The sequence below is a fragment of the Silene latifolia genome, chromosome 7 (genome assembly GCF_048544455.1).
Source record: "Silene latifolia isolate original U9 population chromosome 7, ASM4854445v1, whole genome shotgun sequence".
In the NCBI taxonomy this organism is placed as follows: domain Eukaryota; kingdom Viridiplantae; phylum Streptophyta; class Magnoliopsida; order Caryophyllales; family Caryophyllaceae; genus Silene; species Silene latifolia.
The window spans coordinates 87811777-87820359 of record NC_133532.1 but is presented as its reverse complement, the minus strand read 5'-3'; the positions used below and the strand labels follow the sequence as shown (position 1 = coordinate 87820359).

At 40.0% G+C, this 8583-nt stretch overlaps 1 non-coding gene across 1 annotated transcript; it reads left to right on the top strand.

Annotated features, from left to right (window-relative positions):
- The first annotated feature begins 4682 nt into the window (after window positions 1-4682).
- On the top strand, window positions 4683-4790 carry LOC141593359 (small nucleolar RNA R71). The gene has a single exon (XR_012521448.1). It is a non-coding gene; the product is annotated as a small nucleolar RNA R71 (small nucleolar RNA).
- The last annotated feature ends 3793 nt before the right edge of the window (window positions 4791-8583 follow it).

Sequence of the window (8583 nt, the reverse complement as noted above, 5' to 3'; positions counted from 1 at the left end):
CAAACCAAAACAGACACTATTTCTAACGTCAAAAATTGGGGGAGTTCATGGATAAGGATGCTATGCATGAAACTACATTTGTCATTTTGGATTTTGAATGTGGAAACAATAAAAGAAACATCTCAATGAGACCGAGGTGTGAGTCCTCTAGATGATGCTAAGACTCAACAATCATGATCAAGATAAAAATTATATGAAAAACAAGAGAAATAAACAAAACTTAAAGGAGGTGTATGAAACTCACAAAGTAATGTGGCATCCTCCCAAGAGCTTGATAATCTTCAATCTTCGCCCATGGCGTCATCTCCACCATCGTCACCAACTTCACTAGAATCATCATCAACCTCCATAGATCCGGAGTTATCATCACTTGCACTTCTACTTCCTTCTTCTTCCTCACTACCCTCTTCTTCTTCTTCTTATTCATTCTCTTCATTTTCTTCACCTTCTTGTGCACCACTCTCAACAACAACCAACTCCTCTTCACCCAAGCTACCACCTCTAGAAGCACTAGGAAAGAAGATTTCCTTATCCGCCCAACTAGGCAAAGGACAAGATGGGTCAAGAAGTCCTTGCCTAGCAAAATGTAGGAGAGGCGGATATTGTGCTTTATAAGCATCAACTCTATCCTCATAAGCTTGCTTGTGCATTTCTTTCATCAAGAGAGTCAAGTAGTCATTCTCCGTCTTAACATTTTCGAGTTGAAATTCATGGTAGGTGAATGGGTAAGGTGGGGTGATAATGGAGGAGGAGGGCTCGACAATGTCTTCCCCTTGATGTTTTATAATATACTCGGCTTCCTCGGAGTGTGAGAGAAGGTAGTTTGGCCTATGAACATTTAATCGGCAAATCTTGCTTGGCAATGTGAAGGATTTAGCAACCTTTGTTAACCACCCAAATTTATCATCAAGAGTATCATTCGTGACCCATTTGAATTTTTGAACCATGGTGGCTAGATCAATGATATGGCCTCCCTTAACCGGTTTATAGGTGCTATCCTTGTTGAAGTTCCGGTTGAAGTGTTTAGCCAAATCAGTTACCAAACCTCCATTAACAATAAAGGCCCTGCCTTCTTTGCCATGATCGACTTTGAGCCACCTCTCAATCAAAAGTTGAAGAATGTTTTACTTTTTGGTGAACTCTCTTCCAATGTTCAAGGTCGACTCGAGATAAATAAACTCAAGTTCGGTGAAATGGTTCGTGCCTTTCCTAGCAATCAAAGTATGCCCAACAACCTTGTGCCATACCCTTATGCCCGGATGATGGACAAAAAGAGCACGCCAATCATGGTAAGATGTAAACTCTCTCCCGGTAATAACCTTCCATAGGGGAGCGGGATCATACTTGGTAGGTTTCTTCGTGTAAGTCGGGTCATTTCTAAGGCCAAAAATTTCACCCAACTTGCAAAAAGACAATTTCCTATCAATATTCTCGAGACGGAAGTCAATGTTTGTTCGGGTCTCCACCTTGGTTACTTTCAAAGTGCTTAAGAATTCTAAGGTGAGGGATGAGTAAGTCAACTCTTGCATATCAAACAAAGTACTCAACCCCATGGACTCGAAAAAGGTCTTGGTTTGTTCTAAGACACCCAATTTTGGCAAGGTCTCTTGGCATATGAATTTGGTGGGTAAAATAGATTTCTTAGCAAAGGGAACAAATTTCTCCCTATGAGAGTCGGAAGTGAAAATTACCTCCGGATAATCATCTAGTTGTTCAACAACCGGAGTAGAAGTAGTAGCTTCCATAGGAGGAATAGACTCTTGAATTTCCACCCTTGCATTTTGAACCACCAATGCCGTAGATGCTTGAAGAGATTGAAGAGATTGTTGTCTTTTGGAAAGGTTCTTCTTTGGGGGTGCCTTGCTTCCACCTTTTGTTCTTGCCATGTTCTCCTTTATGTACTAACACCAAAGATAAGCACGATTTCTTCAAATTCCAATAAGACCCAAATCAATTTAGGATAGTTGTATTTTGCCTTGTATCCTAAAAATCGATTCAAACTTTGTAGATTTTAGTGTTTTAATTGCTTGTTGTTGACAAAGGAGTGATTTGTTTGAGTTTTGAGGGAGTTTGGAATTAATTTGGGTGAATTTGGTTGAGAAATTTAATTTTTGTGGATGGAGGGATTGAGGGTTTTGAGGGTTTTGGAGATGTGTTTGTGTTGTGAATGAGTAAAATGAATTGGGAAAGGGGGGTTTAATCCCGTTGGATTTGAATTTCAGAGGGGAGACGAGCGGATTCTCCATGGGACGCTCGGATTCTGGAATTTCTGGGATGAGCGTCTTCTGAGGAAGACGAGCGTCTTTTGAAGGAGGACGAGCAGATTACTGTTAAGACGCTCGGATTCCTTGTTAGGGAGAAATTCCAAATTTTACCAGCAGTAGGACGAGCGGATTCTTTATGGGACGAACGTACTGACTGAGACGAGAGGATTCATTGTGGGATGCTCGGATTCTCAGTCAGTCCAAATATTTCTTTTTCCATCTCCCTCAAGACGAGCGTCTTCTCACCAGGACGCTCGGATTGTCTTCAGGACGAGCGGGTTCTGGGTCGGTACGCTCGGATCTTCTCCTAACCACACGAATTCAGTTCCATCCGTGGGTATTTCATAACCCATATCATTTACTCTTCACTCCTTTGGTCTTCATTGTGGGGGCACTACGAAGGCTTGGATAGCCTAGGCAATTTTCTATCCCCACACTATGTCAAAACACTACACATCAATAATCACATAAGTCCCTCCCTCACTTTCTCTCAAAATGATGAAAATCTTGATCAAGGCATAAAAAGATCAATCCAATATTGACGAAAATGCAATACAATAAGTAAAATGCAAGTTAAGGGGTTAGGATATTTACAAATGGTGGTTTAGGGAGGACTCCACCAAACTCTCATCCATAAATGAGATGTCAAGGGGGCATAGCCAAGGTGTTGTTGATGTTGCTCAACAACTTGAAGAAGTAGTCGAAAGGTTGTTCATTGTCATGATAAAGATCTTCAATAGACCTTTGCATACGTTTTTCTTCATTGTGGTCTATAGCATTACCGATATAGGGATTGAATATCCCTTCAAACTCATCATCCCAAAGACCGCATACTTCATCTACTTGTTCCCCAATAATATCACGAGTTGATGAGAACAACTCCTCTTTCTTCTTGTCATTATGGCCAATGAGGCCTTCCTCTTCTCTTGTCATGAGTGGTGGTGAGCTATTCAAACTATCATTGTTGTTGAAACATTCTTGTTCCTTTGATGGAGCATCTTGGAGGTTACCCATTTTCTTCTCCCATATGGGTGGTGATTCTTTACCCATAGCTTGTTCTTTGAATTGAGATGCCAACTTCTTCCTATCACTTTTTTGGCTATAATGACCAACCATAAAACATAGCTCATGCAATCGGGGAGCTCTCATTGTCTTGTCAAGATTAAAAGTGATTGTTTCATCTCCCACTTCAAGGGTGAGTTCTCCATGTTTCACGTCAATCACTGCTCCCGCGGTGTGTAAGAAGGGTCTTCCTAAAATGATAGGAATGTTGGAGTCTTCCTCCATATCAACAATAACAAAGTCCACCGGGATGAAAAACTTGCCAATTCTTACCGGCACATCTTCCCATACCCCTAAAGATGTCTTCGTTGATCGATCTGCCATTTGAAGCGTGATATTAGTGAACTTAAGCTCTCCTATTCCTAACCTTTTGCACACCGAATATGGCATGACACTCACACTTGCCCCAAGGTCACATAGAGCTTTGTTGATTGTGGTGTCGCCAATGGTACATGGAATAGTGAAGCTTCTCGGATATTTTAGTTTTGGAGGTGAACTTCCTTGTAGGATGGCACTACTCACCTTAGTGAAAGCAATAGTCTCAAGTTTCCGGATGGATTTCTTCTTTGTAAGAATATCTTTCATGTATTTCGCATAGGCCGGAACGTGATTGATTAATTCCGTAAATGGAATTGAGAATTTTAAGTTCTTAACAATCTCCATAAACATCCCAAGTTGTTCATCAAACTTAGGCTTAGCTTGACGACTTGGAAATGGAAGCCGAATCACAATAGGCTCTTTCTCTTTAGCCTTCTCTTCAGTCTTCTTTGAAACTTCTTGAATGGTGGTGGGTTCTTCTTCTTTCTTAGAGTGTTCAACAACTCTTTCCTTGTCACTAGCATTCACAACATCTTCATCAACGGGCCTCTTCGACCCTTCATACCTTGTACCACTCCTCAAATGGATGGCACTCACCGATTCTTGTATGCTTGGAAAGCATTCACTTGTTCACTTGTTCCCCTACATTCACTTTGATCATGTCCCAAAGTTCCACAACTCTCACATACTCCACTTGGAATTGATGAAGATGCCACGATGGCATTAACATGTTGCTTAGGTGATTTTGAGGCTTCTTCAAGCTTAGCCATAGCTTTTTCAAACTTCAAATTAATGGTATCAATATGAGCACTAAGTTGAGCACCCAATTAAGTAATAGAGTCCACTTCATGCTTTCCTCCTCTAGTAGCCTTACGAGGTCTACTATATTGTGAGTTATGGACCGCCATTTCCTCAATCCTGTTCCATGTTTGATTATCATCAACTTCGGTAAACATACCATTTGATCCCATATTGAGAATGTTTCGGGAGTCTTCATATAGACCATTCCAAAATTGTTGTACAAGAAACCACTCGCTAAGTCCATGATGTGGACAAGATCGGCAAGTATCCTTGAATATCTCCCATGCTTCATACAAAGATTCTTCGTCCCTTAGTTTCAAACCCGGTGATTTGGGCTCTCAACATGTTAGTCTTCACCGGAGGATAGAATTTCTTGTAGAAAGCAAGTGCCAATTTCTTCCAAGAGTCAATACCAAGAGTAGCCTTATCAAGGCTCTTTAACCATTGTTTCGCGGAACCAATCAAAGAAAAAGGAAATAAGACCCATCGGATTTGGTCTTGAGTAACTCCGGTTTGAGAAATCGCATCACAATAGTCACAAAAAGTCTCCATATGAGAATGAGGGTCTTCACTAGGCATCCCCCCAAATTGACTTCTCTCAACTAGTTGTATAAATGGGGATTTTGCAATGAAATTACCGGTCAAATGTTTTGGTGTGGGAGCACCATTTGGTAGGTAGTCCTCGGTTGGTACGAAATGTGATGAGAATTTAGGCATTGTGGGTTGATTTTGTGGTTGGTTATATGTTGGGTTATCCTCTCCTTCTCTTGCAAAAGGGTTGATAAACTCAATATTGTTTCGTTGAATGTCCACAATCTCACCAATACCTCTCAAAGTACTTCTAGCAAGTCTTCTATTGTTGGTCAAAGTTCTTTCAATTTCAAGATCAATGGGTAACAAGTTACCTTGTGATCTTCTAGACATGCAAAATATCAAACAACTAAAAACAATCAAAGAAAATCAAATCAAGTTAACACCGTCCCCGACAACGGCGCCATTTTTGGTCGGTGTATGGATTTCGGTTACTTGTCGTTAAGAGTTACTAAGACCAAAACAATATTTATAACTTCAAAAACTACTCTACTTTTAGTAAAGAGGTAAGAAAAGGTCGTATCCCAAGGGATGGGTATTGATGTAGGATTTTCGATTGCAAGTGGTTGTGTCTAAGGGTGTCACAATTTGGGTTGAGGTAGGAGATCAACTAAACTAAATAACAATGCAAACAAAATAATGAAAGCAAGCAAGATGATTAAAATGAAATGTAAACAATTGATTAAAAGCACTAGGGTGTCATGGGTTCATAGGGGATTCATGGGATTTGATCATACAAACATATTTTCTACTAGATGCAAGCAATTATTGTTGTGATGGGATCAAGTTAGTGTATATCTTACAATCCATAGGAAGGTTTGGGTCCCTTAGCCGAATCGATTAGATTGTACAACACCTACAAGTCGACTTAATCCTCCCTATCCAACTATATGCATGGTCTAATGAGACTCGAGTTGGTTTATGTCTTACAAGTCTCATTGAAAAGGTAAGTGATGGGTAAAAAATGCAAGGATTCATAGGCTCGCATTTCATTAAACATAACATGTGCATAAGTTGAAATCACAACAAGCAAGCAAATTAATTATGAAAACATATTAGATTAAGCATGAATCAATCCCCATGTTGGTTTCCCCTAATTCCCCATTAACCCTAGTTAAGGAAACTACTCACTCATTATCAAGTTTAACATGCTAACAAGGTTGTCAATCATACTAGCAAGGCAAAACATGATGAACAAATGAAGATGATTAACAATAATTAATAAATATTAAGAGAGAATTATACCTATAAAGATGATTCCAAATAATAAAGCAAAGACTAATAGAAGTACTTGATGATTGATGGAAGGTTGTCAATCCTCCAAATAAATACAAATAATCTTCTAATTACCCAAAATAAATGATGAACAATAGAGAAATTAAGGAATGGTTAAGAAATGAGATTTGTATTAATGCTAAATTAAGGATTGATTACAAGATTAAGAGAGTATTAAGACTTGATTAAGATTCTATTAAGATGATATGCTAATCTAGGTAGTACAATGGGGTATTTATACTAGAGATTAGGTACAAAGATTAGGGTTACTAAGGGCTTAAATGACTACTAAGACCCTTAAGAAAGTTGAGGAAGTGCTCCTCTCCAAGGAGATGCTCATCTCTGTTTTGGTGGTCTCCAGAAGATCTGCTCGTCCCGAGCGTCTTGGCAGCAGAGACGCTTTGTTCTGCATGGAGATCCGAGCGGATTGTGGGAGGGACGCTCGGATCATTTGGCCTCAAGACGACCGTCTTGGCATCGGGACGCTCGAATTGTAGCAGGGCAACGCTCGTCCTGGGCAGGGAGACGCTCGGATTCCTTCGCATTCACTTCTCTTCTTTTCTTTCTTCAACAATCCTTGGGGATCTTGTTGGAGATCCAACGATCCTTTCATCATTGCCCAAGCTACTTTATTTCCTACATAGGCCTTCTAGCATTGTCTTCCCCTTGATGCTTGGTCATTGAATTTGATCAATTTAGCTCCATTTTGCCATGAAAATGCAAGCTTTGCACTCCTTTCCTACCAAGGGATCAAAACCTCAAAGAATATGCAAAACGGGGAACTAAAGGTAGTAAATGACCTAATTATGCAGTAAAAAGCATAGGAACGAGCCTAATTCGGGGACTAAATATGCTAAAATATGAGTCACATCAATTTTGTAGAAGAGCGTTTCTGATCTGCTGTTGTGTCGATTGTGGTGATTGCATTCCAGGTAGGATTTCCTACTCAGTTATGGTATTCATAATTATGAGATGGTTGTTGGTTGTTAGTTGTTGGCATTTGTTCATATCGTAATTGGTTGATATTATTGATATTGTAATTGGTTGTTGTTAACTGTCTGTGGTTCGCGAGTTGCGCCCTCGGCTGAGTGGAGTCACTTGCGGAAGTGGCTTCACACCCTTGATTCGCCCCTTGTGGAACCCGCCACAAGAGGGGATATGCATATTAAGGAACATGGGTTTGCGCTCGGTAAAGATGAGCGGGGCTTAAGTGGGAACGAATGCGGTCTCCCACTGGCGGTGTGGATTACTGGTTGCGGTCGTTGATGTGACTCATATTTGAGCACATTAAGTCCCCGAATTAGCCTCGGTCCTATGCTTTTTAGCACATATTTGGGTAATTTATTGTCTTTAGTTTCCCATTTTTCATATTCTTTGAGGTTTTGTCTCCTTGGTAGGAAAGGATTGCTAACCTTGCATTTATGAGGCAAAATGGAGCTAAATTTACCACATCTAATGACCAAGCATCAAACAAAAGACCAACACTAGAGGCCTAAGTAGATAATAAAGTAAAATGGGCAATGATGAAAGGATCCTTGCATCCCCGACATGATCCTTGAGGATTGTTAAGGAGCAAAAGAAGAGAAGTAGTCTGTCCAGGAATCCTAGCGGATCAAGAACGATCCGGGCGTCTCAATGCACCAAGATCCGGGCTTCTTGTGCCCAATACGAGCGGCTTGCAGCACCAGGACCCGAGCGTCTTCCCCATGATCCGAGCGGATCACAAGTCAGAAGAGCCCGTGCCACAGCACAGGACGGGCGGATCATGGCAAGACTAGCAAGGGGATCCGCTCATTTCCCTCGAGAGGAGCATTTCCTCAACTTTTCTTAGGGTCTTAATAGTCATTTAAGCCCTTAGTAACTCTAATCCCTGTACTTAAGCCTTAGTATAAATACCTCTTTTTACTACCTAGATTGGTATCAATTCCTAATCACTTCTTAACCATCTCTTAATCAAGTTGTAATTCTCTAAAATTAGTCTTAATTTAGTTGTAATACAATTTATCAATACTAATCGTATCTTAATCTTTCCTTAATTTCTTTATTGGTCTTCCTTTATTTTGGGTAATTAGAAGATTATTTGGGTTTATTTGGAGGATTGACAACCTTCCATCAATCATCAAGTACTTCTATTATTCTTTGCTTTATTATTTCAAATCATCTTCATAGGTATAATTCACTCTTAATCTTGTTTAATTATTGTTAATCACTTTCATTTATTCATCATGTTTTGCTTTGTTAGTATGATTGACAACCTTATTAGCATGCTAAA